The 14,460-nt window shown below is 51.8% G+C and overlaps 1 protein-coding gene across 3 annotated transcripts in view; it reads left to right on the top strand.

Moving 5' to 3' along the window:
• Lar (tyrosine-protein phosphatase Lar) overlaps window positions 1–14,460 on the top strand; it is a 376,216-nt gene that overhangs the window by 17,775 nt on the left and 343,981 nt on the right. The window contains exon 1 of one of the 3 annotated variants that reach the window (XM_076373804.1): window positions 6,002–6,124. The exons of the other annotated variants lie outside the window; for them this stretch is intronic. The gene's annotated coding sequence lies outside the window, so the exon portion shown is untranslated. Of the gene's footprint in view, window positions 1–6,001; window positions 6,125–14,460 lie in introns of those variants that run through there. 3 annotated transcript variants of the gene reach the window in all.

Below are 14,460 nucleotides of genomic sequence, written 5' to 3'. Positions count from 1 at the left end.
ACGCCGTCGCTGAAATCGCGCAACATTGTACCACCGACGATTCTCGTTTTCCCTCGTGCTCGGTCTCGCTCGCTCGCCCGCGCCGCGCGCCGCCGCCGGCTGGCTCGCACCCCCGCAAACGGTCAAGTGGAACGCCGTGTGTACGGTTAACGCCATTTTCCGACGGCCGTGCGCGCTCAACTCCCGGCTCTCTATGCCCCTCTCTCATTTCCGGGAACGAGAAACGTCGCTTCGGTCGCCGCAGCGTTACGGAATCGTTCTGAACCTGTCTCGAAAAATCCTCTTCCGGGCGGCTCGAACGCTCCGGAGGCAGGCGCGCGGCGGCTGGCTTCAGGGCGGCCATGTTTAACGCGAGTGTTTGCGTTATGCGGATATGACGCTTGAAGGAATTCTTATGGCAACGACGCGTTAGGTATACGGCTATTCAGGAAGGAAATAAACGGAAATTACGCGCATAAGAACGCAAAGAAATCGAGAGCCAACCCGTTGACTCTCGAATGTTCCGGGAGAACTGCGTTATTCAGGTACCTTCAAACCAATGTTAGTATCGTTCCTGTTCCCCTGGGAACCTGAAATTATTGGCGTTTGGTGTCTGGTAACGGAAGCTCTTCGTTTTATCGAGAAACCAAACGGTACCACCGAATTCACAGAATTTAATGATCGAATATTACCCTCCTTTCCGTGGAGATGGGGAATCAATGATTCCAACGATTCTACCGATAAAGAAACGAAGAATCATTCTCCGGAGCTTGACCTTTTGCGCTCGATTTTAATATTGCATGCAGCGTGTCCCTCAGAGGGGACAGTCGGGAGTAAGAGGTTAAAGTGCAGAGACAGAGTCGAAGTTTTCTGGCCGTTGGTTCGCGCGGCCAGGCTCACCGGCGGCGTGTCTTAAAGGAAAAACTCGCGGAATATTATTATAGTGCATCATAGTCAGCGGCAAGCCGCAGAGAAAAATGTTTTGCATCTGCAGGTGACTAGGATATTGTATAAGTAATGGCCGCGCAAATTTCCTCCGGGGCAATGCGTTGCTATCGCGTTTCCTGGCGTCGTCGACCGACACGTGGCTTTCTTGTCTGCCTCCTCTTTCCTTCTTCCCCTCTCTCCCTCTCTCTCTCTCTCTGTGTCTCTCATCCCCTGTCGCCTAGCGAAATCACTTTCATTGAACGAGTAAACTAATCGGCTTTAACGGTGATCGTTAATCGGCGCGATATCCTCGGCGTTCCCCGAACTATTTATCCCCGTTCCGCGGTATCGTTTACCTCGTCGACGGGTAAACGACGCGGCCGGAATAATCACGACGCCGAGCCGCGTGGTAACAGCGATTCGGGGATTCCGCGCGAACGGAATAAACCGGTACTAAGTAACCTTCGCTTTGTCGCGGGACAAAAACGAGAACTTGATACTCTTTGCGAGCTCCACAGAATTAACGGGCGTGCCGTTTAACTTTTTGCGCTCGAGTGGTTTTTACCATAAATATTCGATACTTTCCGACGTGATGGAGACGGTATCCTTAGAAATATGCTCATTTAACCGGTTGGCCATTGTTGGCGTTTTAAGGCGCTTTAACAGTTTGGTTTTGGTGTAATGGCGCTTACATTCGAACCGTAAAATGTCACTGACAGTTGCAGCGATGCTGAGATCTGACGTAAGTTAATTCTAATTGAACTATATATTCCGTTGGTCGTATATCATATAAATCTGATTATTTTATATTGGCTCAATGTAGTTCAATTCAATGTTCTCGCGGTTTCACTTCATTGTCTTAGTAATAATCGACGCAAAATTCTATCAGGCGTTAATTAAGCTTCTACTCAGCTTCTGATAGCCTTTCCGATTAACTCCTTCGAGAGTGTCTATAAACAACAAGAGAACGTTAAACGTTACACGTTATCTCGACGTCGGCTCGCGATTTAGTAAGAAGACTCGCACGCGCGAACAACTTTCGTCGCATGGGCCCCGGTTGGCCCACCGGCGCGCCAGAGCAGAGATAACGCGTCGCGCGGAAAGATCCGCAGAAGCAGCAGCCCGGTCGACCGACGGGGGTAAGGTCCGCTCCATTACCATCCCCTAAATCACGTCGGTAACGTTTTTGGGACGGTCGTAACTCCCGTGCTCCGATGTTTTTGGCCTCATTAGTAGCCGTCTCTCGGCTTGATGTGGTACACGGAAAAGGCTCGCTCTCTCTCGCGACGAGGAAGAAGAGGCCGCCGCGCGGGCTCGGGGCTAGGAACGCGGAAGAGAGCTCGAACAGGGAGGAGAGAAGTCTGAGAGAGGGAAGAGGCAGCTCGGCTGTAGAAGGAACGGAAAGCGAGAGGCCGAGGGGTGCCCAAGTGGCGGAGCGACGCAGCCAAAGCGGAGCCACCGACGACGAGAGGCGCGGAGAGGAGGCGAGGATACCGACAGTGGCTGCGATTAATATTCCTCGGTTCCCAGCAGCGGTACCACCACCGGCAGCGGTTCCACGCCGCGTCTCCGTTGCGCGGCAGCGGCGCCGGCTTCCTCTTCCGTATGTACGTTTGCGCTTTGAGTCGCCGGGAATCCCCCGGCTGGCACCGGAGTCACCGCTGACCCTTTCGGGACCCGCATTACGCTCGATAGCTTCTCTCTCTCCTCTCTCTTTCTCCGTCCGGTCGCGTGGCCCGGACAAAGAGACGCAGCAAAGGATAATACGCCTAGGTCTCGGGATGTTTTAAGGACACGGTTCTTGCGCTCGGCTGCACGCAGCGGCCGGCTGCCTATCGACGTCGGCCCAGACGCGGACTGGTACACGCGTAAACAGACCCGGCGCGCGCTCCTCGACCGTCCCCGTTTAGAAGATTTATGCGGCTGGGCTGGTCCGGGGGCCGCGCGCGAGGGAAGCTCGTGAATCTTCGGCCCGTCGAGTTACTTCGGACGGAGAGCCTCAAAAACGAATAAAGTTTGCGGCTAAGGTAAATGGAGGATCGTCGTACGAGGGCGGCGGGGACGGACGGGCGAGAGATTAGTGTCTCGTTGCCGACAGCGGAGACGATTCACCGCTGCTACCCGCTCTCCGGGAAATAAAGGGCGAAGAGGAGAGACAGAGAGAGAGAGGGGGGGAGAGGGAGAGAGAGAGAGCGTTGGATGAAATTTGCTCGAGCGAACGACGGGAAAAGCGACGTTTCGGGGCGCAAAGGAAGACGCGCGGATCCTCGCCGACTTCACGGTGCCGGGCCGTCTCAAAGGGAAGGAGACGATAAAAAATTAGTAACCGGGATTTTCCTGGTGCTGCAGCGGGAAAAGAGGAACAGGGTAAATTGCTGGGATGGATGGGAGGAGAGGGTGGATGGAATCAAACAGCGTGCCAGTCGAAAACGCGAGCGACTCGAGCGACCTAGATCATGGGAGCCGGATAGGCGGGCGGCGTGCAGCGGCAGTGGCGGCGGCGGCGGCGGTGGCGGCGGCCCGAATCGGCACACCCATTTTCCGATAGCTAATTATCGTGGATATGCGAGCGCATCCATTGCCGACCCGGCCGCTATGGTATCGCGTACACGCGCGATACGCGCGATTACGAGCCGGTTCGATACACGCGCTGGTCCGGGGTTGAGCGTTTCGCGGTGGCCACGGCAAATCTCGAAGGTACGCCGGGGAACTTGCTCCGACAAGGTAATATAATTTCAGAACGCCGTTGTTTTGTCTGCCGGCTCCTGGGTCTGTTTTAACTCGGCCGAGCTTCGTCCGATTTCTGGCTACACGACGGATAATTCGAGTTGGCGATTGTTCGCGCTGTAACAGCGTATTCTCTGGTATTTTTAGAGTGAGATTGATGCGCCGTTTTATTGTTTCCGGCTTCCTTGTGCACTGGTTATACTAGTTACACTGGATTAACTGTTGTGAATTACCTTTGCACAGTGGGTCCGATTTCATTACCATTCCACGTTTGAGACGAGTGCTTTGGTTTCAAGAAGATATTCCCTGAAAGATTGAATGATTAATCGAATCCTCGTTGCTCGAAAGAGTAGTTTTAAATCTCTCCGGTTTCTGCAGCTAATAAATTCGGTTTGTAGTTCCAACAAACGCCAGCGACCGGCCATTACAAGGCGTTGAAAGGACATCGACACGTTCCCGAGGGGTCTGTTCGAAAATGCGTCTGGAAAATTTAATGAGCACAGGTCCGAATGGACCCGGGATATCGGTGTCTGCGCGGTGCTCGAGCGGTGTCTAGCTCGCTAGGGTTGCCGGGCGCACGGACGACGTAAAACGGCGCAGCACATAAATCCGATTCGAATCGCCTTAACCCTCGGAAGCGATTACAGGCGGTTATGAGTAATTAAAGTCGGGACATTATCCCGACGAGGATTCACGGGAAATTTCCGATATAATGGTTCAGTAGACCGCGCGATCATCGGCTAGGCGGCGGGCAGAAGACGTCTCCCTGTAGCCGGCAGTAAAAGAGGAGGAATTACGGTTGCTGGGCTCTCTCCGTCCGAGGCAAGTAGATTCGATCGCGAGCCACAGCGTGTTCCGTCGTGCGTGAAATTCGCCCTAGAAACCGGTGTTTGTTCGCGCACCGCCGAAATAAGGAGTCGGTTAATACGGTTGCTACCCGCGTCGCGGGCTTCCGACGACCCCGGTTCCGTACTTTCCGCGGACAAAGTAAGATTAATTCAACGCGAGACTTTATTGGAAGTCATCACGCGTGATGAGGAGATAGCGAGGCGCATTAGAGAGTCGGCGCGAGCGAATGAATGCGAGTTTTCACAACGGAATTTCACTTGTACGATACAGATACATTGAATAGATAGTCCGCGATGATGTCGAGATAAACAAATGCTTGCTTTAGCGTTCGAGATAATACTATCGTTGAAAAATCGAACTTTTGTTGCTTGGTGAATTTGTGTAGTTATGGGTGTGATGAGTAGGCTAGTTTGTATATCTAGACGGTGTATTAATTGTTCTCCAATTAGTTGATTGTGGAATCACTAACAATGCAGAAGACAGTATTCTGAAGATCAAAGACTCTTGCCTTCTTGTATATTTCAGCCATTTCTCGGGGAGTACGTTGCATTTAACGAAACTAGATTACTGTCTGAGAGAAGCTAGTTCTAGCGAGCGTGTTAGAGTCGTAATTTCATCTAGCGAGGTTATTAGACACTTTTATTCGACGTTAATCGTCCTACATACCGCGGTAGAGTGCAGGAAATTTGGAAGAATCTCGAATACGCGGGCAAAGCGACCGCAGCGTAAGAACGCGCGATTCCTTGCGGTTGCTCCGGACTAGAACGATTGCTCCGTTCGCCCCGGGACGGTTGTGAGGAACGCTTAAGCCCACGCGTTATCGACGTGCTTGGGAATTGGAGCTGCTAGGACAGCTGCTGCTAAAGTATGCATGAACGGAGACTGTTTTGTATCCGTATACGCGGTGTACGCGACTATTCCCCTCGTACACGGTGTTCTGCGATGATCGAACCGCAACACATGGTCGCCGTTACAGCCGACTATAGTTCCCCGCGAAGTCCGCCGCGCGCCGGAATAACGAGGAAGCGGACAATCCCGTGTCGATTTCCTTTTCGACATATTTATTACCATTTTATGCCGCTCGTTACACGCCTGTCCACTCCTCGAAGCGAATCTACCCGATGCATCTTCGCCGGAACAATCTAAAACGAGTTCCACCTGTAATCTCGTCAGACCTCGACGTTTAAAGCGCGGAACGCTATCGCGAGGCACGGTGATTAAAGAGAACCGAAAGACCGGCATGAAATCCAAGGTAAAATATTCAAGTAACGTAATAGAATGAAAGAAGGACACGGATATACCGGGCGAGCCGCATCGAGAGATGCACTAAAGAGATCGGGGCCGGTGACTCGCACGAAAAGTAACGCGGAAGATTACAAGGCGAACGGGGCCGAGATATAAAGCGCAGAATTATTAGCTCGACAAGGGGCGTTACGATAAGGATTATAGCAGCCGGCGTTTCCGAATAAAAGTTTCTGCGATCCGGACGCGGACTTCCCGCGAGCCCTGTATTCCACCGCGACCCATCTCTGGGAGTGGTTGTTCGTTGTCCGCGTTAAAGTCCTCTCGACTTCGGCTCGCTGCGACCGGCCGCCGCCTCTCACTCCGCTTCCTGCCCGACTTGGCCCCGTCCGACAAGGAGGTAAGCTTTAATGTACGAGTCGTGTTCGAACCGAAACCTGTTTGGCGTAGTTAGAAGTCGCGCGAGGCAACTTTGTCCGATAGCTACCCCTGGGAGCAGAGCGAGCGAGCGCGCGAACGGGGATCACCGACCTTTCGATACTCCGCTGCGGCGAGTTACACGATCCCGGTCGCCCCGCGAAGCGTGGCTGCCGACGACGAGCTCTCCCGGATACGCGCGAGACACTCGGCCGCGACCGACGTTACCAAGATAATTGTGTTCCGCAGGCACCGAAGGCAGCGCGCGACGACCGCATCCGATAAAACTTTTTCGACCGACCGCCGTTTACCTCCTGCAGTTTCATCCCCTTCAACCCCTCTACCCCCCACCCCCCGCCCGCACCGCCCCGCTCCGCGTGTTCTTCCACTGTTCTCGTTTCCATTCGGAATTCCCGTTCCATCCGCCGTCATCCGCAAACGCGTTACCAACGGGAACGGGATGGAATGAAACGAAGCTGGCACCGGTGCAACCGTTCCGACGACGCAACGATGCAACTCCGCTGAAAACTCGGAGTGGTTTCGTAGCCCGGTGCATTGCGATGCATTGCACATTGCAGACAGTATCGCGCGGCTCCGCCCGTCGACCCGGCCTCGGCGTGTCGCGACGCTCACGTAAATAATGCACGCCCAGACCCGCGAAGGAGCGCCTCCCTTCCCTAATTACCGCGTCAACTTTATCGTCGAGCCGATGCCGAGGATCCGCTTCCTTGTACCCGGCCCCCGGGAACAATGAGGTTTCGTTGTACCTCGGTTTAACGATACCCGCGACTCCTGTCTTTTTCCCGTTAGCCGATGTTATCGGCGAATCCCGCGCGCGGAAGGAAGAGAGCGAGTAGTTTCGATCGAGTGGGAATCGTTATTGGTTTATGATTGCGTGGAACAATTACTAGAAATTACACCGGAGCTGAAATAACAATCTTTCTAGTTTAATCCCCTCGTGCACCTGTCCGAGCTGCCGATCGTTAATTACTCGATTCACGTTAGAGGAAGCATTATTCGTTATAAATCGGGAAATGCCTGGAAATAAATGCGCCATTATGGAATTCATAAACGCGGCGTGTTTCGGATGTACGCTGGGTAATGCCTACAAGTTCGACATTTATCAATGGGATTTATCTATATTTATAATCGGCGACTTTATTATGCATGTGAGCGATCCGAAATTGTAAAGCCACGATCGACAAGAGAAATTATCCTGAAATAAGCGAACCGTCGAGGACAGCACGCGTTCGGCTGAATCGGTTTATTTTTACTAGTCCGGGTGTATTCATTATTAACGCGCGATCGATCTATCGGCATCTTCCGCCGGTTACCAAACAGTTGGTCGGAATTGCTCGCGTAACGAGCGAAGAAACGCGCGCCAGTTGTGTACGCGACACGCTCGGGCCGCCACTTTATTTTCACCCCGTAGTCGCTCCCATGCATATTTCGGTGGCCGTAGTGGGTTCGCGAAGCCGCGAATTCCCGGGAGATTATCTAGCCGTGGCGCGGAGAAGGCGGCCCGCGTTCGAGTGGCTGCGAGTTCCATGGAAATGAGGCTCCGCGTTGCACGCCGCGCAAGACCGGGCGAGCCGGGGGACTCCGTATCGCGTAATAATCGCATCCGTTTTGGCTCGTTAGCGGAGTAGCTTGCTGGGATCGGTGACGCCCCATCGGGCCACCAAACGCCGTGGATCGTGCCGAAGGTAGCCCGCCACCTTGTCACCGTCGCCACCCCTGTCTAACGATTATTAACGATGCCACAACCGGCTTCGCGTCCTTCCGCTTCCATTTTTATCGCGACGCGTGCCTCGCGCCGAACCGTGAAGCTTTTCTTTCTGAACCCTTCTTAACTTGCGAATCTTCGGTTCCATTAGTTGGAAGTTAATGCTGTTATTTAATACTGACACTAGCGGACAAGTCGAAATTGCTGGTTTCTTCGCTTTGGAATTATTTAAAAGATAAGGGGTGTGAGAAATTATTAAGGAAATTGATTTAGGAATGTGTCAATTGAACTGGAGATCGATTCAAGTCTCGAGAGATGCGCTCTTAAAGCTTCTATTGAGGAATTTTGAAGTCAGTATGAGTGCGTGGTAGGTTTAGTGTTAGTGCATTAAGCGCAACGAAAATCTTCACTGTTTCTCGTAGTTCTTCTGTTGCAAAGGAGAACAGGAATTATTAATTATTTTATGTTATTATCCTTGCGTTGCACTGTTGTCAACCTAGTTACATTATTAAACATTCTCATTCAATATTGGTTGTACTGCATGCTAATATTGTCTTCAAGTAATTCAGAAGAGTCTGTCATTGACTGACATGGCGCTTAATACAGTATACTCGACAGTTTCTACTTGGTAGAATGATTCCATGGGATTGAGAAGATCTGTAGCGGTGCACGATGATTCGTCGGCGCTTAACGAGAACAATCGACTATTTTTCGAAGCAGACTCGTCCCCTATTCATTTTATCCATTTCCCCGTGTCCCCGATACTACTGGAAACCTCTTTTCCATTATGAGGCGCTCGTAGAGAGCTCGATTAAATTTTGATCCGCCGCAATTCGACCGCACCGAGTGTCCCCCGGCATTACAGATTCACGGCGGTATTGCAGCGGAACAATACGGCGAAAGACTACGAAAATAGAAAGCGAGATCGACGAGTATTCCGCTGCTCGGAGGAATCCACTTTGTCGCCGCTCGGCCCGATTCGGTTGAGACGAGGCGGCGCGGCTGGCGAGACACGCGGGTACGCCGCGCCGGAGCGTCGCAGAAATTCGCGGCAACGGTTTTAATTAATTTTCATCAAGCCAGACCGCGCGGACGCTCGACGACGGAGCTTCCCCGCGATGTTCCGCCGTTCCGTGTTACACGGGCGAGCACTCGCGAGTCCCTCGCGCGCTGCTCTCTCGCCTTGTGCCCGGTAAGACTCGTCGTAACCTTAAAATTGAGGGATTCGAGGCCGGCCGGGGAGTTATTGACTCGCATTCCCCGGGCCATGGCCTGCGACCCCACGTGGACGGGGATTTCGCCGTTTCCCGTGGTTACCCCACGAGATGCGACGTCACGTTCACGGCCAAACCTCGCGCTGCCACGGCGGAATTAGTGGTACGCGTGAGTTACGCGATTTCACCGCCCCTCGACGGTCCTTCCGCCATTCTGTCGCGAGCTCGCGTTTATACCGCGTCCTCGATGAAATCGTCTCGAGCTACAGTAGCCAGGTTTCTCTGGGATTAAACCCTGTCGCCTGTTAAACAGCCCGGTAGCGTTGGAGAGCTTCGGGTCGACGCGAATCGCGTTTCCCTTGCGCTGCAGCGATCGATTATTATCCGAGCAATACAAGTTCTCTATTAAACCACGATTTCTTGGGAAATTATGGGAATTTCAGACCATTCCGATCCATAGGGAAGACAAATTTCCATTTTCCCAATGGCTGGTTTCACTTAAATTGCAATTCGGCAGGAAAAAAGATTGCAATGTATTAACATCGATTTACTCTACATAATTTCCCGAGGTTCCAGGTTCCATGACTTCCTAGTTACTCTCTCTTCATTAAGAAGTTAAGTATTACAAGTTGCACAATGCTCTAAATTCGAACTTCGTTACTAACCCAATAACACATCCATCACCTCAAGAACCAAACAAGATTAAAGTCCTGTGTCAGATTTCTTGAGATCCTTGCGAAATCCTTAAACACAAAGAATAAAACGAAAAGAACCAGCCGTTCGAACGGTACGGTAAAAACTCGGCTGTTTAATTTCGCCGATCGATTCCCGTGCAGCTAGCACGCGCGTACAAGCGAACCATAAAGGGTTGATACGGTCGCCGTAAAGAGGAGCGAAGCCGCGCCGCGGAGGCAGCATCCTCCAGTCCGAGAGAAAGGAGCGCGGATTTAACGACGCCGCGCCGCGCCGGTTCGAGCCGTGGGGGCGTTTAACTCCGGGAATAAATGTGTACATCTACGTAGCCCGATTCGCGCGGCAATTTTATCTTCGGTGCGGCGCGCGCGTTAAACCGTGTGTATATACGTGTTCGTTTGTCGGCGGGGGAGGCCGCAGACACGGCAGCGCGAGAGGCGGCGGCCGGAGGACGTGGAGGAGGAGAAGGAGGAGCTGGGGGAGGAGGCGGCGGCGGCGGCTGCATTAAAATTTATGCACGCGGCGGCGACGGCCGCGTTCGTTCGACCGTGGTCTGCGCCCCGACGTGGAGGAGTGTGACGAGAGCGATTCCGTTATTGGAAAATATTCCGGTCGTGCCTCGGCGTTCCTCCTCGAGAGGAACGCGAGCGAGTTCGGGAAGAAAAGCCGCGAGTTTCTTAAGCCTCTTTTTAAAGTATCGAAATTACTTCGATCCTACGCTCCCCCTCGCGTTCCTTCTCCCCTAACCCGCCGGCCTGTCTCTCACTTTCTCCCTCTTCCCCGGCGTTCCTCCTCCTCTGTCTCTCTCGGTCGCTCGTTTCGCTGTTCGCGCGCTACGTCGATGCAAATCGAGTTTCGACAACAGTTCGTTTGGCTACGACGAATTCGAAGCAGCGACAGCTCAAGCGTACGGAAAAGCTTTCAACCGGAATAGACCGTACGTATTCCTAAGGAATTGGCTTTATCGTACGGAACGCCCGCTCCCCGTTCCTCTCCGCGTGCCGCGCCGGCCCCGCGTACCTGTTCATAAAATAGCCTGACGGGTATTGCCGCTAGGCCGAACCACTCGTTCGCGACTGTTTTATTGTCGAGCATCCCCCGGCGCGTTAGCTCGTCGATATCGTTCGCCGGGAATCGGAATTATCGGGATATACGGGGCGCCGGCGGGGCGAGGGGAGGACGGGGAGATAAAATAAGTAAAGTTTGAAAAATGATTGGGACCGAATAAACGCGTCGAGCGCGAGGGCGAGTGCTCGTCGCTGGCCAGCCCGTGATACGTAACGAATGGGTGTACCAATTTACGATTAACGAATATAACGCGGTCGTAAAATGGCCGCCAGGAGCGCGCGGGAACGCGCGAGCGCCAGCGCACTTACGCGGCTCGCGCGACTGTTATCGTGTCCGTTTATTTGATTTTTTCCCCCCGTCCGCACGCCCGACGCTGCGTCGCGTTTACGCAGAAATCCGGTTATCGCCGCGCGCGCGGAGCGCCAGCCGGCGTTCGAGAGGAGCCGGCAGCTTGATATTCCGCAAGGAGGAGGACCGAAATTAGCGAATCCTTGTCCCCGCTCGCCACCGTCCGTCGAAACGTTCCCATTTACCCTTGTCCGCGATACCTCCGCCTCGAGTGGCGCGGCCGCTTTTACGCCGTTCACCCGGAAAACGGCTTGAAACGGTAATTCGAATCTGCCCCGGCGTCGACGGCGACGACGACGGTGACGCCGTCGCCCCTTACAAGGGCGCTCGAACCGGGGACGAGGAGACGCCACCCGGTTCCGACGTTACGAGTAGCCACTTTAAATTAGCGGAGATCCCGCTTCGGCGTGCCCCGCGATTCCAGTTTGCCGTTATTCTAATCCACGGCTGTGCGACCTTTCACCTTTTCCGTATCCCATTGGGAGAAGGGATTGCGTTCACCTGCATGCAACGGGTGCAAGGGTTCCCGTAATCCTTAGCTTTTGCTCGTTGAATTGAATTGTGTGATACATGCGAATCGTTTACGAATCGAAGTAAATAACTCCAGTTTTCACGTGGTAGTAGAGATTAGTAATAAAACAATTGATTCTCTTTCTATTTACGAAACTTAATGAGACTTCTATTATAGTTTCATAGACTTGATCAAGTTAATGGTTCACGCAATACCGTTGACACGGCATAAACCTATAGATCGTACTATCGAATGTTCTTAAATTTCATTACCAAAATATTCGATTCACTTACAAAACCTTCAGACTTCTTTACTTGTCATTTCATAGATTTAACACGTTGACTGCTAGGAAAACCTTCAGAGTTTCATGTATCTCTGATTCTTTTGTAACAAAGATAAAGAGGAACTGTTATATATTATTTGATACCGCAATGCTTACACTGTTATCTAGTAACTTAAGCTATGAAATATTTCCATTCGACATTAGTTATCTGACAAATTAGAACTATTGTCAAGTAATTTGACAGCTCCAGTCATCGGTGACCGACGTGGCAGTCAACGTGTTAAACAACCGAAGAAATGAACGGTTCACGCAATACCGAGACACGGCGCACGTCTGTGCAGCAATATTATCTGCGAGTAGGATATATCAGACCTATCTGTTCCAATCAATTCGTAATCTACTGGAACAGAGAAGCTCCAGCAAAATGATTTACCTTGCCGAAGAACCTAGAGCGATGTTGCAATGCGCGGAGTAGAGCGGGAAAGAAGGAGAAGAGAAAGGAATGCGAGTCGAAGCAACGAGGCCCATCCTATCGTGGCTCGGAGCCGGAAGCCGAAGAAGATTGCGGCAACATGGCGAATCAGGAATGTCTTAAGGCGACTCCATCAACCGGTATGCCGGTCCGATCTCCTGTTATTGTTACGCTCCTCCGAGTTTCCCCGATACTCGGGTATTATATTAAATTATTACGGGGCGCACGGCCGGCCGCGCCTCGGCGAAGATGCGGGGCTCGGACGACCGCGTAATATCGTCGTAGGATCTTCGCAGGAGTTTGCCGCGGTATTAACGCGACCAGTCACACGAACGGCGGCGTTAATTGCGCTACGTAACGCGTTCGATCGATCCGTCCGCGCGCGCACACACACGAGCGAACCGAGCCGCGTACGTGAGCTTCGCCCTCTCTAAATCATGCCCGCCCGGCTCTCGGAGCCGACGGCGAAGAAATTTGAAGAATCTCCGAGTGGGAAGTTGCAGGATTTCGCGCGGCGCTCACCGCCGAAAGGCTTCCGGGAGTAAGTCGTGTCCTTTTCAAAGAAATATCCCGACGTTTCGCAGGCGTTGCAGCTAACTTTGTCGGGGGTCAAGCGACGGGCTGATATTATCAGCGGAGTTGGACTTCCGTTACCGCGCGAAGAATCTTGAAACGTGTCTAGCGGGGAATAGTTCCGCCCGGGTTACCGGGCTGGTCGTAAGGGCTACCTCGAAAGCGATTCCCTCGGATCCCGGGGAATCCAGAGCGATTGGAGCTCGCCAGAAACGTGAACCTAATTGTAGAACCGTAGCCGCGAGAAATATTGAAAAAACGAATTGGTTGAAACGTTGAAACCTCGAAACCACTCAAAATCCCAGAATGTTTCGGGTTTCGGGAATTAGAGACCTCTCGCTGTTTTTGCGATCCGAAACTCTCGGAACGTAGAACTCGAAGCATTCCTCTTAAAAAAAGAGAATCGTAATGAATGATTTCATTCTTCAATTTCTATCCTCTGAAATTCTAACGTGAGAAACGTTCACATAGTTCCTCTTAATAAAACGACATACAGACATCAACTGCTTATACTTGCATTCTACTAACCTCTTGACGAGTATCATTTCGTCGACAAACTTCCGTATCCTAAATATAATATTACAAGCAACTTAATCATTCAACTAACGAGAGATCAGTACGTAATTCTATTTTCCTTCGATGTTCAGAATTTTAACGTAGAATTTTTGATTCCTTTAAAAATCCTCGTCTACAAAGTGTTAATCATTTCCATCGTAGATCAATAAGTAATTTTATTTTCCTTCGATGTTCAGAACTTCAATATAGAATTTACTCTGCTCAAGCATTTGACACCTTTAAAAATCCTCGTCTACGAAGTGTTAACCCTTAGCGCTCCAGGTTGTTTTGTAATCTAACAGCAACTGCAACTAATTTAGTATTCCTAGCGAAAATGAGAAATGCTCTAACATTTCTTCGATCTGTTATTTTCCTTCTTAGTGCAAAATTTGGATGTGCGGAGAATCTAATAATTTTAGGGTAGTTTCTTTAAGATTCATTAGAATGTTCAATATTATAACTGGTGCAATATTGAAGTGTACGTAGTTCAAAGTGTTAATCGTTTTCATCGCAGTTCCAAGGAAATAAAATATTCCAGCTCGCAGGGAGACAACTTCCGAGGCGAGCTTCGCGGGATCGCCGCCATAAAATGTCAGTCGGCGGAAGCGATCGCCCGCTGCGGGCTTAATCGTCGGCTAATCCGGCATTTACGTTATAATTCGAACCGATTATCATACCCCGCGGGCCGGACAATATTTAGCGAGGCCGGATCGCGATGTGAAGTGCTGCGGTTTCGTTCGCGTGCTAACCTAAATTCATGAGATGTATTTACGGCCGCATACTCGCGTGCACGTCTCTGGCCGTTCCGGCGACCGCCTCGCGCGCCCTTCTCCTTTCCAGGCGAAACCCCGCCGATTCGATGCCACCTGGCTACCC

This window comes from Nomia melanderi, chromosome 14, assembly GCF_051020985.1.
Source record: "Nomia melanderi isolate GNS246 chromosome 14, iyNomMela1, whole genome shotgun sequence".
Classification (NCBI taxonomy): Eukaryota; Metazoa; Arthropoda; class Insecta; order Hymenoptera; family Halictidae; genus Nomia; species Nomia melanderi.
Note: the sequence above shows the minus strand (reverse complement) of the source record. Positions and strands in the feature narration are given on the sequence as shown.